The 26,793-nt window shown below is 36.7% G+C and overlaps 1 protein-coding gene across 1 annotated transcript in view; it reads left to right on the top strand.

Moving 5' to 3' along the window:
• The window catches only part of LINGO2 (leucine rich repeat and Ig domain containing 2), a 463,407-nt gene that overhangs the window by 281,797 nt on the left and 154,817 nt on the right, over positions 1 to 26,793 (top strand). The window contains exons 4-5 of the mRNA XM_079330903.1: positions 17,100 to 17,142; positions 23,266 to 23,423. The gene's annotated coding sequence lies outside the window, so the exon portion shown is untranslated. The remainder of the gene's footprint in view (positions 1 to 17,099; positions 17,143 to 23,265; positions 23,424 to 26,793) is intronic.

A 26,793-nucleotide genomic window follows, 5' to 3' on the forward strand; every position in this document is an offset into this window, starting at 1 on the left:
TGTATTAGACTGGGTCCAGAAGAGGGATGGAACAATAGCCAGAGTTCTGAAACACCTCTCCTATGAAGAAATCTGAGAGGATTGAATTTATTCAGACTGGAGAAGAGAAGGCCTTGGGGATACCTTATTGCAGTTTTTCAATATGTAAAGGAGACATGAGAGATAGAAAACTAAACTAAACAAGAAAAACCCCAAACAAAACCCCAATCAAACAACCAAATAAAAACTTTTTACCAGGAGACAGGACAAGGGGCAGCTGAAAGAGGGCAAATTTAGATTGAATATTTAAGAAAAAAAAGAATCAGAGACATTTCTATTACCACATCATTGCAAGTAGCAAGATCAGCTTAGATGGAACATATACCAACCATTAGCTAGTGAAGCATATTCCTCCCATGATGAGAATGTTCAGCTAGACGATTGTCAAGTGTCTTCTTCAACCCAAACCATTTTATTATTCTGTAAGAAGAATGCTTCCCAAGGAGCCTTTTTTTTTTGTTTGTTTGTTTTGTAGACTGAAATATGTTTTTAATTAGCTTGCCTAGTATGTTCTGAAAAGTGACACAAATATTTGTTTATTTATTCACTGTATTTTATTAAAAAGTATTATCTTCAAAAAAACTGAGCAAAAATTCTAGAAAAGCCCTTCATTAGGGTTTTTATTGACCTAGGAAGCCTCCTTTACTTTTGAAATGAAAATCCCTGAAATGAAGGGGGACTTAGACTGATTTACAGTTTGTTGCATCTCTTTTTTATAGTTGCTTCTAGTGAATAGTCGTCAATCCCTTTTATCTTCCAGTGAAGCATCTCTCAACTGCACTAATGTTAATGGAGATAGAACTGGCTTTCCCTGAACTGCAATGTTATGATGCCTTTATATCAGTGAGAAATATTATCTTAAAATACTCATCATTCCATAATCCTTGTGGGCAATACTGGGAGGTAACGCTAGATTGTCCATCTAGCTTTGAGTCTAATAGCAATTAACACAGTTATGTGCAGAGCATGAAGACAGGCATGTCACCCATCATTACAGTGGTATCATATTTCAGTTCTCCAGGGACTGCTTCTTCATTCCTCACACAACTATGAAAGTAGTCTGAAAAATAATCCTCTACTTTACTGCTTGGCAAGAAAAATTAAAAATTGGCCCCTGACTAAAAATAGTCTTACTTCTTACCTTCTTTTTATGTAAGACACACAGTTAGGTCAAAATATATGCAAAGATCCTTCTTCCTCACCAGGCAGATGCAATGATGTGTTAAATTCCCTTTTAGCAGACATAGCAAATTAAATCCTCTGCTGTGAAGGAAGTATAGGAAATTCACAGATTTATTCTATTTACTGTACTGATCACAAGGCACAAGACAGTTCTGCAATCCAAGTTTTCCAGCCTCTTCCTCCAGTGGTAATGGAAGCTATGTGGACTATATTTCTAAAGGCTGTCTTTGTGACAGACAGGGGAAAGCCTCAAAACAGAGGGCGAATAGAGAAGATATTTATTTTCATAGCAAATTATTTGAATCTTTTGAAAGAAAGTGAAAGCAGGTACTTAAGGTTTTTCTTTTTTATTTGGTTTGGTTTTTTTAAATCTATGTATAAATTGTTTTTTCTGAATCTCTAGATTTCCAAAAACTTTAATATCATAGTATCACTGAATCACTGAATGGCTTAGGTTGGAATGGACCTTCAAGATCATCGAGCATACCTGGGTTGTAAGTTACCCACAGACATGTAAATGTCTTAGATTGCAAATGCCACTAGTTTATGAACTTGGACTTTTTTATTACTTTTTCTTTCCTCATGAAAGTATCCCCATTTCAAACATTCAGAAGTCAGTAGGCTCCCTTGCACTTTATTATGCAGATATAATCAAAGCCAAAATTTATAACCACAATCCACCGCTTTTATCCAATGAGAATTATTATTGCAATCACCACTCCATTCGCCATGTACAGATATCATAACTTTAATCCAAGTTAATAAAATTTCTCATCTGTAGAATGAGGATAGTTGACTACTTTCCCATAATATTAGAGGATTTAAAACAAATGAGAAAATACGCAGAACTGAATCCTCCTGGCAATTTAATCCAACAGAAAGCACTTACCTGAGTTTTTTGATGTTCTTCTCAAACCTGCATTTAGCTATAAATATCACTTTGCAGTTTAACAGAACTTCAAAAGCAAATATGAGCAATATGGTCCAAGAAGGGATTCAGGATCCAAGTAATTTATTGGATCTTTCTTTTTCTTTTCTTTGTTAAAGAATTATATAAGAGGGTTTTTAAAGTCAAATACTATTTCATTACCATGTGTGTGACATGTTAATAATCAACCAGTTTCTTTTTCTGTGTGAATCTGCATAATTCTGTGGGCCTTCTGTAATTTTGTCAGGCCATGGAGATTTTGTTTCTAGAGCAAAATTGAGTTATTGTATTTTGCATGGAAGCACACTGGAAAAATACTGGGTGGGGTAAACATCGGATAGTACTGAATACTATTCCCCTACCTAGACAGTGGAAAAACATTTTATTTTTTTCAAGAAACACAAGTGTGAAGTTTCTAGAATAAGACTAACATACTAGGTTGGGTTTGTCCGGTTTTCTCGCAGAAATGGCTTCTGTGAGAACCTGCTGGAAGCTTCCACCATTGTCCAGCTGAGCCAAAACCTGATGGCTCTGAGGATGGACATGCTGCTGGCCAAGTAGGGTGGTAACGCCTCTGTGATAACATTTTTAAGGATAAAATCAAAATAAAAGCGTGGTACAGTTTTACTTCTGGCCAGAGAAGAGGAGGAGGTGAGAATATTTGAGGGAAACAACATGGAGACACCAAGGTCAATGGAGAAGGAGGGGCAGGAGGTGCTCCAGGAACTGGAGCTGAGATTCCCCTGCAGCCCATGGTACAGACAGACCATGGGGAAGCAACTGTGCCCCTGTAACCCATGGGGATCCATTGGGATGCAGAGATCCACCCACAGCCCATGGAGGAGCCCCATGCTGGAGCAGGTGGGTGCCTGGAGGAGGCTGTGACCCTGTGGGACACCTGTGGAGAGAGGGGCTCTGCTCCCAGGCTGGAGCAGCCTGTCCTTGGAGGCTGCACCCCATGGAAGAGTGACCCACACCACAGCAATTTTGGGAAGACTACTTCTCGTGAGATTGAAACCACATTGAAGATATTCACAGAGGATGTTTTCCATGGGAAGGGGTCTCATGGTGTAGCAGTAGAAGGTCTCCTCTCCCTGAGTAAGAAAGAAGAAGCATAAAAAAGAAAACCTCAGGTGATGAACTGACCAAACCCCCATGCCCTGTTTCACTGTGCTGTCAGTGGGAAGAAGGGAGGGGCTGGGGGAAAAGGTGTTTTTTAAGGGCTTATTTTTACTTCTCATTATTGTTCTCTGATTTTGTCTGTAATGAACTCACTTGTATCTCTAAGTTGAGCCTGTTTTGCCCTTTGAAGCATTTTCTCCCAGTGCCTGTCTCAACCCATGTGTCCATTGTTAAATTTTCCTCTCCTCTGCCCAGCTGTAGCAAGGAAGGGTGAGTGAGTGGCTTTCAGAGGTCCTTCGCTCTAAGCCATCATTGGTACCAGATTTAGTAGCAAATCTGCTTGAAATAATTTCTTCTTTATGGCTTTTAATCCTTGTATGAGCAAATGATACAGGCAAAATATAGCTGCAGTGTTCCTGATAGAGAAATCACAGACCTCCCACTTATTTCCCAACCGTGCTGCTGGCCACAGGCTGAAGCCCTTCTCCTTATTTTCCTTGATTTCTTCAGAGTCATCTGATATACCTATTGCAAATTTTATGCCTTGACACAATATTGTCTTGGGTTTTGTGTCCCTTTGGAACAAATAATATAAGAACAGTTGTGTAAGAGTGGTTGACAAGAGGGTGTTTTTGAAATACATGTAGATTAAAAGGGTGATAGTAGGTAATATCCAGGTAGTGCTTTTGAAGTGTGTTTGATACTAAATCACTTTGGCTTTTTTTTTTTTTTCAGTCATACTAGACTATGTCTTTTTGCTGATTTTAGTTCTTTCATTCAGTATTTCTGTATTGTTTTCTCATCTTATATAGATGTCAGATATTTGTTGCCATTTTATCTGAGTTCTCCCCTATCTCTGTTGTACTTCTACCTATAGCAGGCATGTCATGCCATTACCTCTACTGAGAGAAGACACTAACTTACCTCTGTAAGGTTGCAGATAGGGTTGATGTTGAAGTGGGAGCTGAGGCTTATGCTCACACATTCTTCACTGTGCATTATTACTTCATATCTTCTATATAGATAGGGAACCACTGCTTACCTAGCACACTTTGTGGGTGTCAGGAGAAGTCACTGGCCTGGTCATCCTTCTGAAAACAATCCAGTCTGAATAAAAGATGTTTCTTCTTCAGCCCTGCACTCTCCTTGAGTGGCTGAATGTAGTGGTATTTTATAACATGGATCCTGTAAAAGAAGAACAGCATAAATAAAATGTTCACATTAGCTTTTCAGTAGCATAAAAATTCTCCACAATTATTTTGGAGAATGAAAGTAATTACAAAATTAAATGGGAACTGAAATTCAATAAGGTTTGACTTTCTTTGCCATCTTTACTGATCTGCAAATACTTTGTCATATATTACCTAACAACAAGGTTTTTTTGCTTTTACACTCATTAGCAATGTCAACACTATGCTTCTTCTGGGCTTCAGTTCAGTGAATCACTCCTTCTTAAGGATATTTTTGAATGTACATTTTAGCAACTAAAGTAAATTGGAACCAAGCAAGCACTTAACTGTTTGTTCAAAAATAAGATTTTAATTTATCCTTACAATTGGTGTACTCTTCCCTTTGAGTTGAAGAAAAGGATTAGTGTCTCAGTTTCAGCCTCTGTGACTACTGGTATCTACAGATACAGCTAAGCAGTGTCAGCTTTGAGAAGAATCAGCCAAAGTATTTCAAAGATAGAATTCAGCTGCAAATTCAAAAACAGAATTAAAATAGAAAATTAAAAGAGAAAGAAAATGTTTTCTTTGAACCATCACATTTCATTTAAATAATAACTCTGTTCTTGCCTAGTCTCCTACAGCTAATTAACATGCAATTTTTGTTGTTTCTGTTTTATTTCTCCTTGAGATGTATGGAAGTCTTCTATGAGTTAGACAGAAACTAATATCAAATGAATCCTGAAAAAATGCATTGTGATCTAAGAAAGAGATATAAGGGTGAAAATTTCCAGGATTTTAAGGGGAAAGTTGGGGACTTTAGGAGTGAAAAAGTAACAGTGATTACCAGGGGAATTAGTTTAAGGTGGGGTAAATAGGAAAAAAACGAGTTCTGTTTCCTGCCCACCCTCTTTTTTTTTCTTTAATAAATATTTATACATTTTTCTCTATTTCCACAGAGATCACATCCAAGTATCCAGATGTAACAGCTGACATTTTGAAGAGGAGTTGTTACTATTGTTCTACTTCTTAATTCATTAGAATAAACATGCATGAGATATTCCAGTGTACAAAAATAATTTTAGGATACATGATCATCTTGAATTATTTTATGTGCTTTCTAGATTATTGATAAAATAATTATCACAGTACAGCATTTGTATTGAACATTTGAAGCAAACATATAAACAGTATTCCTCTATAATGATTTTTTTCTTTTAAATAGGAATTAGATATTATAATCTTAATTTCATTTTCGCAGTCATTTCATCACTGTTTGCTCCCTATGTAATAAATAGCACCTTCAGAGCTCTTGGAGTGTACATCAGACTAGTTAAGCCCTGAATCACCTAGTTTTCACTCATTTGCTGGTCTTGTGTGGACTTATTACTCTACACTAGTGCTTATGCTGCTATAGTTTATATGAGCTAATTATACTAAAATAAACTCATTCCTAATCATATAAACCTTCCATACCACAGATGACACTGATTTAACTGTGATTTGGTTTTTAATATAATACATCTGTGTTGAGAAAACCTATATAATCATAATACATTACAAACTATAAATGTATTTTCAAGGTATCTAGCAAAGGAGGTAGACTCAATATGTTTGTAGACTTCAGAAACATCTTTTCATTTTAATTTAAAATAAAAATTTTACAAGATGAGTCAATAAGAAATTAAATAATTCTATGCCATTTATCTTTTTATCTAAGAGCATTCTGTAAACTTTCTTTTGGTTTTAAGAAACAAGCTCACTTTTCACTAAGAAGAGCAGATGGTTGGCTGAAAAACTGTGAGATTTATCTCCAATGTAAACCAATGGATTTTCATATTTAAAAACATCTAAACTCCTCAAAGCATAGTCCATTTACTCTGTAAAACCATGTCAACTTCTTTCGTAACATCTGAGGAATAGAAATTGACATATTGTGCACTTCTATTTTCTTTCTTGTGTTCTTCTGTATTATTCCTACTGCGTTATTCTGCTTAGCATTATTCTCCAACATATCTTCTACTTTTCTGTTTTCCACTTAACCAAGTTCCTAAAATCCACTTGTTTTTATTAATTTTCCAGAGAGCTGCTTTCTGCTGTATACGTGATATAAACCCCCTTACCACTTCCTTTAAAAGACTGACTTGTACCTGCATTGCTTTCACCTTTGCTGATGCCATCTTCTTGTTAAAGTCTTTTATCATAGTCAGGGCTCCCAAATAATTTTCTTTCCACTTCCTGTTGTTGGTCCTGGTTATCAGAATGTAGTGATTCCTCATTTCTACTTAAGTGCTTTTCACTAATTAGTAATATCATAGGCAAATGCTAGCCAGTGAAAATCCACTTAGAAAAACACTTAGCACAGTATACAACTCTAGGTTGTTTTCTTGATAAGCAGAATTGCTGGTTTGGCTCTAAATGTATGTTATATACCATTGAAAATGACAATAGAAAAGAAACAAAACTCTCTCTGTAACTACATAGAGTATTTTATTTAAAGCCACCTAAAATATTATATTGGTAATTTTATTTATTTATCTGCCAGCTTTACTTCATTTTACTTCATTATTATGAGAAGGTCAAATTTTAGTGAGTATATATATAGAAGCACCTATAAATATATCCAAGATCTTAACAGGATGACAAAAAGCTTATTTAGCTGTATTATTCTTTAAAGACGTTTATCCATGTAAACCTGCACACCATTCTGTCACTGATGGAGTATGTACTTGATCTGCAATCATGTGAAACATTGCCATTACTCTCAGTTTCCAAAGGACAAAGTGTCTGTCTCTGAAATCACATAGCAGTTGTGTCTGATTGGGGAGCAAACTATATGTTCACTTGGTGCAATGAAAGTGTTAAGACAGTGTGTATGTTCATAGTATGGGCTTTTTGTTTCAAGTTATTGTAACAAAGGGAACACATTATAGCACATTATAGAAAAAGTTGTTCTTCTTAAGTGACTTACATCAAATCAGTATCTAAATTGTTTGCGTTAACAGCACAGAATTAAGTGGAAGTCAGTGAATTATATATATGGTACCAATAGGAACAGCAAAGACATATATCCCACAATAGGAAACACTTACGAAAGCTGAGTAAAGACCTGCAAATTTCCAGCACCCTTCTGTAGCAAATCCTAAGACAATGCAACTCCCATCTGCACACACACATGGAAGACTGTGCAGTTGCACGCCCCCTTAGCTGTACACACATCTCCTTGCAGGCTTTGAGCATCACAAACCTCCTCCCTGCACACACTGAGTCCCCCACCCTCCTGCTGCAGGACAGGCACAGCAGCCCCACCTGCAGTGGCTCCCCTGCAGCCCACTGCCCCACCAGCTCCTGGGTCCCTCTCCTGTGCCCTTCACTGGAATGGCCCACGGTGGGCTGCGTGTTCCTCACAGCAAGACTGCCCTGCTCAGGGCTGCTCTTATACACCAGCTGCATTGGAACAGCCATGTGTTCTTGGATATGAGGCACAAACATGGAGTAGTAACTCTTATTTGGCTTTTTAGTTGGAGAGTTACCACATGCAAGATGGAAAAATGCAGTGTAGTGGGAGAATCTGTATATATGTATATTCCTCTAAGAAGGTAATGAACTTAACTGAGCTTGTGTACTTCTGATCTTTGTCTCTTGGAAAACATACATACTTTCCCTGGAAATCCCACTACCTTTAGTTACTTTCTAAATAAATATTTGTACAGGAACATTATCCTTAAAAGTGAAATGAGCATTCCAGGGAGACAATGCTCAATAATAGCAATTATAATCTTGTTCTTCAATTTCATTTAGGAGGCTATCTTTAAATTATTTATTATTGTTTTTTAATAATGCTTGTTAATAATAGAAACTCTTATTTGCTGATATAGTCTTTTTCAACTCCTTTTGAGAATGTTTCAAAGTTATTTACAATGGCTCTTCAGATGGAGATGCCAATGAACTTTGATTACAGAATCACAAAATCACTAGTTTGAAGAGACCTTCAAGATCATTAAGTCCAACCCATGTCCTAACATCTCAACTAAGTGCCATATCCAGTCTTTTTTAAATGCATCCAGGAATGGTGACTCCACCAGCTCCCCAGGCAGACAATTCCAGTACTTTATCAGTTATTATTTGTTTCTTTTAGCACATTAACATCTCAATTCTTCTCTGAGAGCTCATTTCTTTAAAATAGAAATCTTGGGTTGTTCACAATACATTTGTTTCACTTTTCAGACTGATTTTCTTTTATTAACCATTTTTGCTTGTCTCCCTTCTTCATGTTCTTGGGTTTTTGTCCATTATTTCCTCTCTTCATTACAGGAAAAGATACACCTGTAGCTGTAGTTTTGATTGCTATTTGCAGTCAATCTCACTTTTTTTTTTTTCTATTTGTTGAGAATTCATTTTTATAACAAGAAATTAATTCAAAAGTCCAAACAGTAATCCATTCAGGAGGATTGAGTGTTTTTGCATGTTCAGCTTTTAATTTCAAATCTTATAAAGTCAGTGTGTATTTGTGTGGGTAAGTTTTGACATGATAGTCTGTGTTTTTCAGTTGTCTTGGTTGTTTTAAACTGTCATTCTTCTCAAGTTCCATGCTGTCAGAAGCCAGACACCTTCAGTTTGATTAGTGAGGAATTTTGTCAGTATGTTACAGGCATAGGGTGGGTTTGGGGTTTTTAGGGAAGTGGGTTTTTATTTTTATTTTTTGTTCTAGGAGCCTTTTCTAGTAATAGAGTGGATGGTAAGTTCTGTAAGGTTATCTGAATTTTGGGACAGTTTATTATCCAAACTGATCAAATTGCTTTCAAACAGCACTTTTCATTTGGAAAACATTGTATGAATCAGAAGCATTATAATTCTCATTCTGAGCTATGCATGTATTTTTTTTTCATTTGGAGTTGGGCAGTGAGGGTCTATCTAGATTAAAATTGCTCTAGACCCAAATTAATGGTATGGCTGCATCTTATGAAGATCTCCTCTAAAAACCAATGAATTAGGGGATTAGCTGACCATCCCCTTTTTATGAACTGAGCAATGTCTATTTACAACAACATCTGATCTGCCTACTCCATTTCTTTTTCAAGAAGAAAGTCACCCTCAAGAGAAGACCATCAGGGAATTAAATGGAATTTTCTCTCCCCCTGGGCACTAGCACCTAATTTCTATCACTGAGAGGGCTTTCAGGCAGCCTCTGTTGTCAATATAATGATGGAGGAGCAAAAAATACATTTTAGTCAAAATAATGTGAGAAGTGACAAGTCCCAAGGGAATGGCCTGAACTTGTGTCAAGGGAGGTTTAGGCTCAATATCAGGAAAAGGTTCTTCACCCGGAGAGTGTTTAGGCTCTCCAGAGAAGTGGTCACAGCACCAGCCTGACAGAGCCCAGTGAGTGTTTGAGCAATGCTCTCAGGCTCATGGTGTGACTCCTGGGCATGCCATGTGCAGGGCCAGGACCTGGACTCAATCCTTATTGGTCTCTTCCCACTTGATATACTTGATATACTTGATATACTTGATATACTTGATTTTTTAAAAAGGAAATAGGTATGCATTTATAATTGTGTATGAAATTGAAAATATGTCAGGACAGGAAATATTTAATTTTCTTCTGCACTTTTCTGTACTCTAGGTTAGTCTACTTTGGCTGCATCCTCAGCTAACCTGAACTTCTTGTAGTAGAGGTATTCTTATTTATATCTTCTGTAGCAAAATGCTATTAGTATTGTTATTCATGTTCTTTCACGAGCTATATTAGGATTAATCCAACTGCACTGAGCTCATCCAAAAGGGAACAGAATTAAAATTACGGAGGTGTGAGTTGACATTGATTTGGATAGATAAGAGGTGAGGAGACTGGTCAGAGTCAGCAAAACTATTCATATATATTGAGGCTGTTGGCCAGCCATCAGTCTGTTGATTGACACATGTAAGCAATTACAGCTAAGCAAAATTCTAGCTTGCACTTAATACATATCTCAGCTCTGAGGTCTGTGTTGAAAAGAGAAAGAAATTTATACAGATTTAGTTTCTGTTCTGAATCAGAATAAAAAGCAAACTCTGGAACCTCAGAAATGGTTGTTGAATGCCATCATTATTCCCTGGTAGTCCTTGCTAATGGTATTCTGAATAATATTTTCTCAAAATCAGTCTAAAAGAACACACAGGCAGGATGTTGATAATCCTTTTAACCAGTAGTTGAACTGTTTGCTGTGAAAAGAATTTGAAACATAGCTGTCTTTAGAGACTAGGATTACCAGAAAACCTGTGAGTGGCAGAATTATTGTTACTATAATTGCTGTATGTGTACTTCAGGAGGTACAATTGAGATATTAGCCCTGCTGATTCACACTGCTGAAGCAGTTGTTCTCTTAACCAGCTGCTGGAGGGCATTGTCTTCACCCTGCTTTACTCTCAAACCAACCAGCACCTTAATCCATCAATTTACGTGTTTTGGTTTTTAAGATAGTGTAAGATTCATACTGACAACAAAGTAAGTATTTAGTAGTTCTAAATTTTAGTAGTTCTTACAATGTCAAAGCATGTGTTGGTGCATGTTAAGCTCTGGTTCAACTGAGCAGGATGTATTTCTAACAGCACTTGTAGAGACAAAATCACAAGATATCCCAGAAAAAGCTGCTCTTCAGGGTTTTACAGATCTCTTAAATCATGTAAATTGGAAAGTAGCAGGAATATCTCCATTTGAGAGCGTTACAATGGCTATGGAAGTCTTTTAGTTTGCAACATACATGGCAGATTTTAACTCCCATCACAGTGGTCAGCACATAATCCAAAGAGATTACTTGAATTCTGGGATTATATTAGAGGCAAGAAAGATAAAATGGATTCCCCTTGAATAATTTAAACTGGCCTAGTATGAGGTATTATCAGAATGTGTAAATTAAAAGTCAGTAGGGAATTATAACAATTTGCCACTTTAAATAACCTTCTTTTTAACTGCATTTTTGGCATGCCTATTTTCTAGTTTCTTATTTTTACTTGCCCCATTTTAGAAAGTGCAGAATACTACAGATTATAGAAGTTTATTTGTTGCCCTACTCCAAATTCCTGGCTCAATGACATGTTTTCAATTACAGTTAAATTATTCTGGTAAAAACATTCTCAAAAATAGGTTAGCTGAAGGGTTTTATGAAAAAGTTTTGTAGTGGATGCCATTTATTATGGCCTTGTGTTATCTACAACACCAGATGAGGTAAAGGTATTAGAAATTAGTGTGGATTTTATTTTATTTTATTTTATTTTATTTTATTTTATTTTATTTTATTTTATTTTATTTTATTTTATTTTATTTTATTTTATTTTATTTTATTTTATTTTATTTTATTTTATGTAAAAGAGAAAATGTAAGAAAAGAGGAGATGACGTAAGAAACAGTTTCCACTGCAGATCATTGTGCAAGTCTGACTAGCAATGAAATCTTGGCTGTGGCACTGTGAGCATCTTCTACATTTGCAGCTCCTTCATACAAACACGAGTCCTGCCTCTCACACTTTGCTCCAAGATCCTTGTGTCTTTCCATGAGGAGCTAAATCTTATTGTCTGTAGGGGTCACCTCCATGCATAAAAGGCCTTTATTTCTTTCTGAATGTATTGCTGACTAGTTGCTGAAATGCACTGCTGTGCCAGCACTGGTGAACATGGGAGGTAGCTGATTTTATTAAAGGCATAATAAACCTATGGACAGTATAGACAGCAAAAACAAAGTGGTCTGCTCCTCCTTTGGTCCTCAGTTATTTTTTGGTCCCCAGACAAAATTTAGGAGAAATTAAGCAAAATTTCAATCACTGTCCTCTCAAAAATTTTCTATAGAGCTGTAATTGTTCACAGTGGCATGCCACATACTGATACAGCCATGAATTTCAGAAGTTCTACTGTTACTCTCATGGACTTGACTTTACTTCATTTCTGCTACTGTTATGGATGCTTTTTCAGTTTCATGAGGTTCATTACTCTCATTTTCCATAACCTTGATTTAAACGCAAAGTTGACAGCACTAAGGCAAGCCTTGGCTTTTCATTATTAATGATTATTAGTATGATTAACTCAGCTGAAATCCATCTGTAGCACATCAAGGACTAAGCAGATTCAATTTCCTTGGTGAAAGATGGAATTTTTTAGATGCAGTGGAGGTAGATGAACATAGCATTTTTTGTTCCATTTAGCAGCAATATGTTAGTTGCGTTGTTCTCAACCTCATGTCACGAAATGTGCATGTTCATGTGACAGTCAGAATGTCACTTGAAAGGTCTTTTAGAATATGAGAAGCAGCTGTCAGTGAAAAGTATGACTGTGACACTAAGAATAAAGAAATTATGAAGGCTTTTGTATGGGTAAAGAATGTTGAGGAGCTAGTGCTATTTAAGGCAGGACAGTATAAAAAAGGATGTGATGTGACCAGCATGGGGATCTGCTGGTTATGTACCTTCCTAAAGCACATTCTGCCATCAGTGCATTCCTTCTCTGGTTGTGATGTTAATTCCTGTCAGAAGATCCTGGTAATGCATGCTTAACTTAGTGCAAAATTTTCCTGTGGATGTAGATGAGTTAATTTGGGCTGAAAATTTTTGTCTTTCTGTAGCTGCAAGCCTCTATCAGTCTTTGTGTGCTCGAAGTGAATATCCACTGTTATTCCTTGAAATAAACACACAAGTTTCTGTTTTTCCTGTTTTTACAATCTGCATGCTAGACATTATTTTAGGTATAAAATGAGGATAAAAATTTATTCATCTGTAATTATATGATCTCATTTGGCAATTAGCTCTAGGATAAGAAATCAGTGATTTAATTTCCTTTCAAAATCTTTGTCTGTCAGATATGGAACAAGTTTAGTAATTACCTCTCAGTTATTGTGAGAACTGTGCCTTCCATGTTACATTCCTAATTGTTTTTAGTTAAGGAAATTTATTTTTATAGATCACTCAGCTGATTATTGAAGGCCTGGTGATTCTCCGTTGTTTTCAGTGTAGATAGCAAGGTCTATAGATTATGTTAAGAGAAATTCATATTGTCCTTCTAGTACATAGCACAGGATAAATAAAAAGTACTTACATGAGGACACAATATATTTTCATTTTATAAGAGAAAATTCAATCCAAAATAAAGATTTGATAAGTATTCAGAGAAACACTGTAGTACAGATCTGTAGAGTCCCCGAAACATTTAAGAGCTTAATCATCAAATTAAAATTAGTTTTGTATTATAACTGTAGGTGAGAAAAACCCATCCTTTTTGTGAAAGTATCATGTTCATAGTCCAGTCAATTGTGCAGGCAGACCCTGTATGTTTTCAACCACTAATTCACAAGTCTCTTGTTGGGCAAATTTTATTGCATGCCTTGAGCAGAGTTAAGCACAGGCTTGTGATTAAATATAGAACATTTAATGTACAGTGCACTGGACAGTCTGTCACCATAAGCTGTTCTATCTGGAGCATGCAGAGATGCAGCAGGAGTCAATTCCTTACGTACACATCCAGTGGTATCAATCCTAAGAACATCAGCCCCTTATTGGATCCATTCTCAATCCCAGCTCTGCTGCCTGGGGGTGGCCTCTGGCCTCTGAGCATTCCTGTCTGTGAGTGATGGACTGTTGCAAGACAACTCTGCAACGTGCCTGATTCCCAAGGGAAACTTCACTCCCTTACAGATAGTTCTTCTGTCCTGTCATTCCTATTCTGTCCAGACAGTTAAACCTCTTCTGCAGTGAGACCTCCTTATCCTCCGTGCCAGATCATTTCCTGGCCATAAATTACTAATTCTGAGCTGCTACAGTTTGATTTTCCCCTTTACTCTACTGAGTATGCACACAAGCCACTAACTTGATCGCTTCTGCCAGATTTTCAGAGGATCATCAAAATGGCAACATTTTGTGAAAGGCTGCTCTTTCAGCAGATAATGAGGGCTTCTTTGAAATGCAGGAACCCTGGGACTATGACAGGACAACCCTTGACAGAAATTTTTACCTAAAAACATAGGCTGTATGTCCTTCACTAATTCAAGATGTCATGCTTTGGATATTTTATGATTCATCATAGTGCATCTTGTTCTGTCATTGACACAAAGCTATCTCAACTCCATTACTGGGATCATTTTGTTTCAAAGAGGTATTTGGTCATAACTAGCAGACAAAAGAAAACCCAGTCCATAGCCCATTGCTTCTTGGAGTAAACTTTTCCCACCACCTGATGTGTTCATAGATGTGTGTGTCTTTTTGTTTTACATATCAGGATTTCTATTTTTGCACTTGAACAAACTGTGCCAGAAAGTGAATTAATTAGTTCTTGAGATGAAATAAATTGACTGGGTGCATGAAGTTTGTTGGTCTCTTGTGAGATTGTTCTAATTTGTGGGGGGTTTTTTAATCAAATAAATGTTTCAGAATATATGTAATTTCAACAAGTGATGTTCCTTAGTGAAATGTAGGGTAGTCATCACTGAAGGACGTCAGCTACTTTCTCATCACTGATTAACAGAGCTGATAGTCTTGGCTTCAATGCCGTTGTGTCAACGAACTTGAAAAGACATCATTGTCAAAAATACAGTATTTGAAGGATCAGGATTTGTGAGGTCAGTGCTAATCTTTTTTCTCTGCTGACTTCAGCTAAGTGCAAACCAAGTTAGTGGTTTTTTTTTTTTTAACATTAGCTGTTACATCAGCTGAGGTCTAAACCACAATTTCAATCTGAATGACAGAAGAGTATTTGGTAGATTGTATTATGAAATGAGAGTTGTGGAATTCTCAAAAAAAACATTAGCAAAAGATCTGTTTGGCAATACTGACTTAAAATCAGAAGCCTGTAATATGTATAACAGAGAGAAAGCTTTACAAGAAGCAGCCTGATAACACACTAAGTTCTCTGTTTATGAGGCAATAGAGACACATGTATTCGATTAAATACAAATTACAGCTAAAAATTTTATTTTTCAAATGTTTTCCTTTTTTCATAGCTGGAGGGAACTTTTTCGTACTGTTGCGAAAACTGCCAGTGAGTTTATTTGAATCATTCCAGTTAGAAGGAAGATCTGCTTCCTTGAAATTACTGAATTTGTTTCAGGATTATTTTCAAGGTGATGAATTCAAATAAGCAAATTTTAGCTTTGCGTAGGATTTTTTTTTACTTAGTTACTTGGGCTTTTTCATTTATTTATTTTTCTGCTACAATACTTATCTAAATTTACTTTTTTGTATGCAGGTTAATGCAATTGAAAATATCTGTCAGAAGTTTCACTGTCTTTAAAATTAAATAAATTGCTGGCATGTACACCCAAATATATACTTAATGGGAAAACTATAAATTTAGTACAGCAAAAAAACAGAACTTATCTTGAATAAGACACAAGCCAGTTTGTTAAAGGTGAGAAAATACACTTTTCCTTGTGCTATTCAAAAAAACAACTCTGTGGAGACAAGGTTACTCTGATTCTTACACCACTGTAACAGCTTTTACAGAGACCATTTAATGAGATTAATATAAAGGAAATATCTTGGATCATCTCCATAAAACTGTGTATTTTGCTATAGAACATATAATCCTTTGAAATAAAGGTGAATAGGATGGTTCTACTATCTATATTGTAGTAAGGCAAGCTGTGTAGTAGACTAACAGTAGAGTATTTGGACTGTAACTGTATCATATTTCAAACAGGTAAATTCACACAGAAAATTACATGTGGCAAGTCTAATATTTTATTAATTAAGACATTTTCAAAGGCATGAGGAAAGTATTTAAAATAAAGGTGCCGATGCTATAACCTTAATATACATACACAAGTGTGTATAGATTTACAGTGGTATAAATATTTATTTATAAATATATATTCAGGGGAGAACAAGGGACGGCAAGGACACACTACTACACTTCTCACAGAAAAAAATATGTAAGCATTGTCTGTTTGTCAATGGGGCTTTAATATCCTGAACTCAAAGGGTAAGATAGTTAAATATTATAATTTTTTATTGCATTCTGAAATCATTAAACAAATAGAGGAGCAAAAGATATGTCCCAATGATTCTTTCACAACAGAATATAAGAGAGTGTGATGTCATTCACGTAACATGTGCAAAATAAAAGTTAGGATCAGAAAAGGCTTATCAAGGTGTTTCTTGGCAAAATAAACTGTTCCCAGTGCTCTGCCTATAAGTGTGCTGATACTGGTTAAACCAAAAGTCCAGTCATTATGCCCTCCTTCATTCCTAAAAAGCTGAGTAAGAAGTTGGTGTTAAGTATTTTCTTTCTGTCATCTGTGAGATTAGTATTTCCTCTTGAACAGTTTGTTGCTACCACAGCAAAGAGTGCTGCAGAGGGACTACAAAATACAGTTGATACCCACTTCATAAAATAGTTTCTTTATAAAGGTTTCTTGCTAGGATTCATAATACAAAATGAACAGAGGAAATCCAGGAAGGGTGGCTGGATTGGGGAGGACTGGATTGTACATTAACCTTCTTCTTGGAAAACTCAAAAAGCAACTGAGGGACTGAAAGAATTGCACTCATCTCTTGAAGGTAGCTGGAAATCAGACAAGAACATGCTGCTAGGTACTAATGCAGCATGAAAACTGTGCTAAATAAAAGCTTTCAGAGGACAAGTATTTTCTCCTAAACTAAATTAGTTGCAATAGTTTTAACAGATGAATTTTATTTTCAAAGGTGCAGTGATTGTCTCCAGGACTTGAACCCACTAAGTCTTAAGGTATGTTTTTTTATCATTTCCATAGTAAAACAACTCAATCTGACTATGCCTTCTATTTACTGTTTGTCTATGTGTTGCAAGACAGTTAAAAATTAAATTGTTTTTTGGACTTATGTTTGCAAATATTAAGAATATTTTTTTCTATATGGAAAAGGTGGGATGTATGTATATTTGTTCTCTTGGTTGGCAAGTGGGTCCCAGGGGAAGGGGAAAGGGAAGGGGAAGGGGAAGGGGAAGGGGAAGGGGAAGGGGAAGGGGAAGGGGAAGGGGAAAAGGAAGGGGAAGGGGAAGGGGAAGGGGAAGGGTCAGTTAATAGTCCACACCATTTATACTGTACAATATAACATGAAACTCCTGTTGCAGTGCCTTCTTTTTCCATCAACACTATTAAAAACTTATGATAAAAATTAGAGTGAGAAATTCATATCTCCCCAGAGTTTATACAGAATAAGCCAAAGAGCAGTTCTCCACATCTCTCATTTCTTTCTTCTCTGAGACATAGGCAAAGTCATGAAATTGCAAAGCAAGACTAGCAAAATGCTAATACTGCAATTAGCAATGTAATTCTCAAACCTGAGTGGAATTTCAGGTCATCACAGAGTCTAAGCTTCCAGGGTGTAAAGTAATAGCAGAGTGCTGTCACCAGTAATATAATAAAGTCTCTCATATAAAGAAATTGGATTCTGCTTCAATAAAACATCCATGAACAAAGAAAGAGCAAAATGTAGCCACTTCATTTATTTTGTTTTCACAATGGTGGAAATGCAACAGAATATGTAGGCTTATTTTGCATGCCTTGCTTGTTTGATTTTGCTAGCCCCTACTAAGTAGCACTCTACTAGGTGTTTGTTCTGTGAGGTTATGCTTTCAAAAGTATTCTACAGACTTTACTGTCTCTCCAGTATTAACTCAGTTCACTTTCAAAAATGGACTGCAGTATGGTAAAAATGAACAAGTAGAGAATGACATTGGTGTTAAATATTAAACCTATCTATTCAAATAGGGTTCTGGGAGGTTAGATATAGTGACATGTGCTTCTTGTGCTGATTCTTAATTTAAATGCCAGTTTTGTTGAATATCCGTGACTTCAGAAGTCACAGATAATATTTTTGCACTAAATTCACTCTCTTAGCAGAGTAAAGGCAAAATAAACTTATTGACTACTCAAGGTGTAACCTGTTTTCAGCACCTGGGATATGAACACAACACCTGAGTACTCTGTTAGGTAAATTGTATTTTCTAGAAATACCAGGCACTATAGACACCAATAAAATCACAGATAGTTTTCTCTTTTGTTTCCTTGTTTCCCCACTTCGTGTTGATTCTTAATTAATTAATTGTCATGACATAGTCATTAATTGTCATGACATTGCTTCTCTTTGTTGCTCAATATCTCTTCCTTGGGATTTCTCTACAGACTTCAGTTCCTCATTTATTCCCGTTGATTTTGTGTTGGTATCTTCTTGCTCCATTGATTTTTATGGTGGAGCTGACCTATGAAACATAATTGTCACATATCATAGTTAAACCTGGCTGGCAACTAAGCCCCACATAGCTGCCCCTTCACTCCCTCCTGAAGGGTAAAACTGAGTAAACTTTTGTGGATTAAGGTAAAGACAGTTCAATAGGTAAAGGAAAGGAAAACAAGGAAATAATTTTCTACTTCCCAACTACAGGCAGTTGTTCAGCCACCTCCAGGAAAGCAGGCCTACATCATGCTTATGTAGAATTGGGCAGACAAATGTCACCACTCCAAATGTCTTTTCCCCTTCCTTTTTTCCCCTCCAACTTTATATGCTGAACCTGATGCCATGTGGCATCATTTAGGGTCAGCTGTCTCAGCCGTATCACCTCCCAACTTTCTGTGCAGCACTCAGCCTCCTGTCTGGTGACATAGGTGAGGGGCAACAAAGACCTTGTGTCTGTCATAGCATTGCTCAGCAGTAGCAAAAGCATGGGTGTGCTGGCAATACTGTCTCCAGAACAAATACAAACAAAACCCCATGCTAGTTACTAGGGAGAAAACCCATCCCAGCCAAAACCAGCAAAACAGGAGACCAAACACCTTTTCTTTCACTTTTTTTTCCCCTACTCTGTATTGAGTGCTTACTTCTTTATAGGAGATATTTCAAAGCCACCTGTGGCCATGTATTTGACTTTTTATGCTTGAAATCTCTTGATACCTCTCAGCCAATGCTTGCCTTGCACACACAATACTTCATATTCTTTGTCTTTCTCTTCCCTTGTTTCACCCTCCAATCCAGTAAAGGATTGCTGAGGAGCTTTCTGAAGGAGGTGTCTTCCTTGGTGGTACCCGAACTTACAGGTGATCTCCATTTGTTAGCACAGATGTGTAGGTTTAGGTTAGCATACTAGTAGGAGCTTTGCCTACTGCTCCATCTATTGGTATTTAGAGACAAGTAGTTAATGACCACACTCTTCCTATCTCCTTTTTCTACTCTGGATTGTTTTAATTTTATGCAGTTTCATTTTCTTTTGACACCAAAATTCCTTGGAGAATAAACTTTCTAACACAATTTGAGATATTAGGAACCAGACAGTCTTTATTAGAGCACTGGACATATTTGGAGGGTTTTCCTCTCCTCACATGTGTATCATGAAACTTTACAAGAGGGTATTTATTCCATCAGGATCATACATATTCATTACAATGTACTTCCTAGCTAGTAGATAAGCATAATTTTCCTAACACTAACTTATATGCCTCATCCCCTTACTGGAACTTCTTTTGTGGTCTTAGAGGGTCATCAAAAGAAGTTTCTGGTGGTTGTAGTCACTGAGAGCCCCCAAAATTGCAAGTGGCCCTGCCCTGAACTTTTCTTAGGGCATGCACTCTTATTTCTTGCCATAGGAGTTTGCCAGAAAAACTACTTAGATTCCTGTTTGATCCACTCATTTTACTTCAGTTGTTGAAGGCTAAAATGTATAATTTGTTTAGAAGCCATACTATATGTTAACTTCTGAGATACTTTTCAAAACTAAGTTTATTTTATTTTCTTTCAGATATTTCTCAATATGGATTGAATGTTTTCTTTATATTTATATACATATGCATGGAACTAACACCTCTGTGCACATGTTTTCCTGCTCTCTACCAAAAACCATATGCAAACCCTTGTGGAAGGGAAGCATAGAGAATTTTTGAGATATTTAGGAACCATGCTCTTTAAATTTCAACAGGGATTGAAATAACAACTTGAGGTTCTTAAGTAAAACATAGATCAGTATATCTACTGGGTGAACTAACCATTATCTGAGTGCTATTTGGTATTCTCCATGATATCTGTTCATAGGTCTAAATATTTCAGTGACAGAGAACAGATGGTAAAATAGCTTGATTAAGTAAACTCATCTCCTCTAAATTATTCATCATTTTAGTGAAAAGGTAGGTGCAATGTAGTTTAAACTCTGAAAAAAAAAAAAAAAAAAAAAAAAAACAGCTAGAATGTATCAGAAATATCCACTTGAATTCTAAGTCACATGAGAATTGACTGACAGAGTAGGGGTTGTTTACCCTGCAGAAATGAAAGCTCAGGAGAGACCTTATAATTCTCCACAAGTATATGAAAGGAGATAGTGGAAAGATAGGGCTGGGCCTCTTATCCCATGAAACCAGTGGCAGGACAAGAGTATATAGCTTTGAATAGCTCCAGGTAAGGTTAAGGTTGCATGTCATGGAAAGGGTTAGTAAGCATTGGAACTGATTGCCTGAGGTGGTGATAAAGTCACCATGCCTGCAAATACTCTAGAAATGACTGGACAAGGCACCTAGTGGTATGGTCTACATCTGTCAGAGGTTGGACTCAATCTCAGAGGTCTTTTCCAACATAACTGATTATATATATTCCAAAATTAACTGACTATACCAAAGTGGAAGGCACTCACAAGAACTGCTAAAGTCCAATTCCTGGCCCTACACAGGACATACCCATGAGTCACAGCATGTGCCTGAGACTTTATCCAAAAGTTTTTGAATTCTGTCAGGCTGGTGCTGTGACCACTTCCCTGGAGAGCCTTTTCCAGTGGTCAAATATCCTCTGAGTGAAGAACCTTTTCCTTATATTCATCCCTGACACAACTTCAGGCCACTCCCTCAGGTCCTGTCCCTGTCACCACAGTGCAGGGATCAGTGCCTGCCCCTCCGGTTCCCTCACAAGAAGCTGTGACTGCTGTGAGGTCTCCCCTCAGTCTCCTCCAGGCTGAACAGACCAAGTGCCCTCAGCCACTCCTCACACAGCTTCCCCTCCAAACCCTTCACACCCTCCTTTGGACACTCTCTGACAGCTCAATGTCTTTTTTGTGTTGTGTCACCCATTTCTGCCCCCAGCACTGGAGGTGAGGCTGCCCCAGCTCAGAGCAGAGCAGGATAATCCCCTCCCTTGCCCGGCTGTGATGCTGTGCCTGATGCTCCCCGGGAATATTTGATCCTCCTGGCTGCCAGGACACAGCTGGCTCATGTTCAACTTGCCACTGACCAGGACTCCCAGGTCCCTTGCCACAGCACTGCTTTCCAGCCACTCATTCCCCATGGTGTATTTTGATTTCCCTGTCCCACGTGCAGAATCTGGCGCTTGCCTTTGTTGGACCTCATATTGCTGATGATTGTCTCGCCCTCTTCTTTATCCGGGTCTCTTCAGGATCTCTCTGCCTTAGAGAGAGTCAGTAATCTCTCCCAATTTTGTACCAAGTGCAAACTGAGTATCACTTCTGCTCCTGTGTCAATGCAACTAATGAAGATGTTGAAGAGCACAGGGTGAGGATGGATTCCTGTGGAACCCCACCAGTGACAGGGCACCAGTCTGATGTCACCCCATCCACTGTAACCCTTTGTGCCTGACCTGTGAGCAAGACACACAGATCTGTGATTGCTCACCCCTCTCATGATGTGTTTATCCAACTGTGTGCTGGGTGTTTGGTCCAGAGGGTTTCTGTGAGACACAGTACCAAAAGCTTTACTGAATTGCAATGAGATTACATCATCTGGCTTTCCATGATCAACTAGATGGGTTGGGTTATGATCTTATCATAAAAGGGAAAAACAGGACTTTCATCTCAAGAAGCCATGCTAGTGACTGTGTTGTCATTCAGGTGTCATTCAGTTTTCAATATCTCCCAGAATAATCTTCTCTGTAACCTTACCAGGCTGTGAGGTGAGATTGACAGGCCTGTACTTTCCAGGCCCATTCCTCTCACACTTTTTAATGATTAGAATAACGTTCCTCAGCTTCCTGTCAGCTAGGACCTCTCCAGATTCCCAAAACCATCCAAACAATCATCAAAAGGGGCTTTGCAATGAAATCAGTCAGCTCTATAACTATTTTTGAATTAATTTTCTCCCTAGAGTAGTAAGCAATATTTCTGTATTCCTCCTTCATCACATGATGTTGTTCCCAGATGCACCTTCCTTTTTTTGCCTTATTTCCTAAAGAAGATCCCTGTCAGGCAGGCTGGTCTTTTGTACTGCTAGCTTGACTTCTGACATTTTGGAATTGCCTGTTACTGTGCCCTTAGGAGGTGGTGCTTACAAAGTGTCCAGCACTCACTGACTCCAGTAAGTTCAGTGTTTCAAAAGCATTTTTCCAGGGGGCATTCCTCATTAGTTCCTTGAGGAGAAGAGTTTCTGTGAATTACTGACAGGTACTTATACATGGTAGCAAATTTTTTCAAAAAATATTGCTGCTATGCAAAAGCAGAGTTTGAGATAATATTACAACTATCTTTCAATATGCCACCAGAACTCTTTACTTACTTTACTTAGGAAAGAGAAGAGTCAGCAGAGCTCTCATGGAACAACTAACTATAATTATACTGAAACCTTCCCATGATCTCTCTCAGATAAAATTCTGCTTGGTTCAGAAGAAGGTATAAATCTTGAAATGCAAACAAAAAAATTATGGGTCAATAAGTGCAATGGAATTGCAAAAAACTCAGCTAAAATATGAACTCAAATGAACTTTTGAGTCCCCATCTTGTTTACCAAGTAATCTTTATGGTTTTATACTCTTTTATAATATCATCATTGATTAAGTGCTTGTGCTTCCTTATACTAAGACATGGTTTAGTACATTTCTATAAAAACATAAGTAAATCTGTGTTTTCCAGGTCTGTTTCAAGTATTCTAAGTGTGGTGCAATGAGACATGCTGTTGTCCATGAGAGGCTGGGATTATTATGATCAAGTACTGTGTTTTGACTTCACCCAGTGGCTAAAATATTTGTGTGGGAGAGAGGAAGTGTTGGATTTTTAGAAGAGTTAAACAGGTAAGTCTATTGAAATAGGCTTTTTTTATTGACAGTTTCCATGCTTTTTTTTTTTCAATTGCAAGTTCTCACTGCTCCCTCCATTACAAAAAGAAAAAAAAAAAATCTATTTCTTAGCAGCTCTTTATTTTGTGCAGTAAATTGTTTTCTTTAAAGGAAACATTTTTCGACAAAGGAGACTGAGTTATTTTCTTAAATTGTGATAGCAAGAAAAATCTCTACACTCAATAGCACTGTGACAGCAATGGGAAAAAATTAAATAATTAGGTTAACAAAAATTAGTGGCATGAATGTAAGTTATTTTATTAAAAGGTTGCTAGGTGTATGAATTTTAGGGCTGATTGCCTGATTATTTTACCATAATTTTTGTTTTATTATTAGATACTGAGAATTCTCTTTCATCTCTAAGACTCCTGTTTAAACAATCCATCTCATTCCTTAGAACATCCCACAGAAACCAATTGACCTAACATAAGGCAGTGTGCTAAGGACACATTAAAACATTATCAAAAGTCATTCTGGCTTACCTGATTTTGATGGATGTTTCACGAGGGAAGGAGAAGATCCTGAGCAGTTTTGTGTCTTTTTTTCTGTATGTTGGTGTAGCTTTTATCTCTTCAAGTCAAAATCTTGAAAACTATGCAGGAACATGGCACTCTGCTAAAAGCTAAATCTAAGAATCAAGGCAATGTGCTGAACTGATATTCTACCACCTTATGGGTGATTTTCTCCTTGGTGAAGAAAAGGAAGTGATATTTTATTTACTAAATCTATTCAAAACTGTCCTGAAGTATGTCTAGGGCAGCTGTAGACACTGCAGAACAAATTCCAAGCTTATACCAATGTGAGTTGTACCATACAAATACACGGTTTGGCTCAGGAAGGTTTAGAGCAGGGTTCAGGTAACACTGTACCTTGTGATCTGGACTATACAACCTCTGGACATGACATCATGGGTAAAAGACCAAACAGAAGCACAGAAAAACCATCTTCATGTTCATTTCTCCCGACTTCCAGATTTGGAGTGCACTCAGCTATATCTGCACCTATGTCATAGCTACACTACCATTGTATTCGGCCTGTTTTCAGAAAAAGGTTTTACAACAGAATTATTTTTGTAACTGTCAGGAACAGCACACATTGATCACTTACTACTGTAACTGAATTATTCTCTGAAGTCAAAAGTAATAATTTAATTAATATATTTTTAACATATTGTGGTTTTGAACGTTGAAAACCTATTAAAAAAAAGAAAAAAAGGAAAAAAGTGGACAAGTGACTGAAATGTGACTAACAATTTTATGAACAAAATGTTGCAACTCATCATTCTCATCATAGTTGAGGTGTTTTCATCCTGATTTATAGTGAGAATAAAAGTGTTTAAAATAACATTGTACAGTGGACTGTGTTTCCAGTTTCCCATATAAATCTGTAGCTTTGTAAAATATTCTTCTCACATGTCTGTATTTCTCATGGCAGCTTTATTCTGATGATATTAATGGGAAGTTGGAGTCACTGTTGTGATTGTTTATGCTTCACTGATGTTTATCTCCTTAAAACTCAGATTTTTATCCTTTTTTAAAAGAAACTGTTCGTAACATTTAATTGAAAGGTTAGCTATTAAGTAGAAGTTAACAGTGATAGAAGCCAAAGCTTTATAACTGTGTACTCTGTGGAACACAAGAAGCAAAAGACACGCTAAATTCTTATTTTGCCTTTCAGAAAATATTAATTTTTCTCTTTGCTGTCACTCATTTATAGTAGTCTTTTGTGGTGTATACTATAAAACCTAAGTATATTTAAACTGTTTGTTGTCTCAATAAGAGTTCAAATTTTCACCATTTACATCTAAGGATAAACTGTTTCCAGCTTTCCATTATGCTCTTCTGGCAGAAAAAATGGGCCAAAAATTAGGAGCTCTACAAACAACTGGTGGGCAAAATCCTGTCTCATAACTCTTAAATTGCATTGCTAGCCAATGAACTTAGAAAAATATTCCAAGAAACAGCAGGAAAATTTACTGCCAAATCAAGATCTTCCTATTTTTCTCTCTAATTCTGTATGCTGGTACTATGCCACTGGGCAACTGGTATCCTATTGAGGCCCAGTGCTTCTTTAGGGAGAGTAAGGGTAACCTTGCTCATCTAATGAGCCACTCAAATATTTTTATAGGAGACTCTTTTCAGTATGTGGAGCTTAAAGAAATTCTTCAAACAGTAAAAAACAAGGCACCATATTTTACAAGTTCACTTTTTGTGGAACTTTTTGCAGAGAAAACTTGTTTTTTGGTTTGGTTTGGTTTGGTTTTTACTTTGATTTAATGGCAATGCTGCTAATGTATGAGAAGTAAAATCTGTCATGATACTTCCATGCTGTCTTTAGCCTCTCATGACATGGTTATAAAATGAATCCACCAAGTTTATGTCAGTCCATTTTATTCTGCTTCCAACAAATAGTATCTACCTCTTAAAGTTTCTACACTACAGAAATTTAATTATAATACAAGTACACATGGCAAACTCAGGATATTTCCATGAGTATTAACAAAAAATGACAATGTTACAAAATTTGGTGGGTTCGTATCATGAAAGCTTTACATTTGCCATTCACAACAAAAGCTGAATATGCTATGTAAACTTGCTAACTGTACTGTACCTCCTGAAAAGACCTGGGGACAATTGTTTTAGAGCTGGAAGCTTTGAGTGACTGATAATAATTCCACATCTTTCCTTCAGGGCTATTATGCATGTGAAATAGACTGATAGCACCAAGTTAATCTCTGTTTACAGCAAGTTAAAAACTGTTTACAATAGTCTCCTTACAAAATGAGGGAAGAGGTGAACATATCTGGGAGCTCAGGGATGAGTTGATCAAGTTTTTGTCTTCAACTGTGATTTATGGAGGATATTCTGAGCTTGACAGATTCCAAATTGGTACCACAACATTGTTTCTCTTTGATTTTTCTTCATCCTTTTTTTTTTTTTTTTTCAATTATTATCTTAAGTTACATGTGATTTCCTGAATTTTATTTAGAGGATGTTATCTTCTCTTAAGCCATGTAAATGCTTGAAAAGATAGTGTTCATTTGTATACAAGGTATACAAATAAACAAGGCATACAGTGGTAGAAAAAGGTACTTAAAAGATTGTGTCTTCTGCAAATCAGAAAGCAAAAATATGAACCTTTAATCCTTTGTATTTTTAGTTTTCTCTTTTTATTAGTTAGTCACATCTTTAGGTTTTTGAAGCTATAATTATAAACACTTCCTGAAAGAAAATCAGTTTCTATAAATCTTTTTCCCTTTCCATTTGAGGTCAGGTGATTAATTTTACTAGAATTATCATAATTTTTAAATTCTTATAAGTAAAAC

This window comes from Erithacus rubecula, assembly GCF_903797595.1.
Source record: "Erithacus rubecula genome assembly, contig: SUPER_Z_unloc_1, whole genome shotgun sequence".
Classification (NCBI taxonomy): domain Eukaryota; kingdom Metazoa; phylum Chordata; class Aves; order Passeriformes; family Muscicapidae; genus Erithacus; species Erithacus rubecula.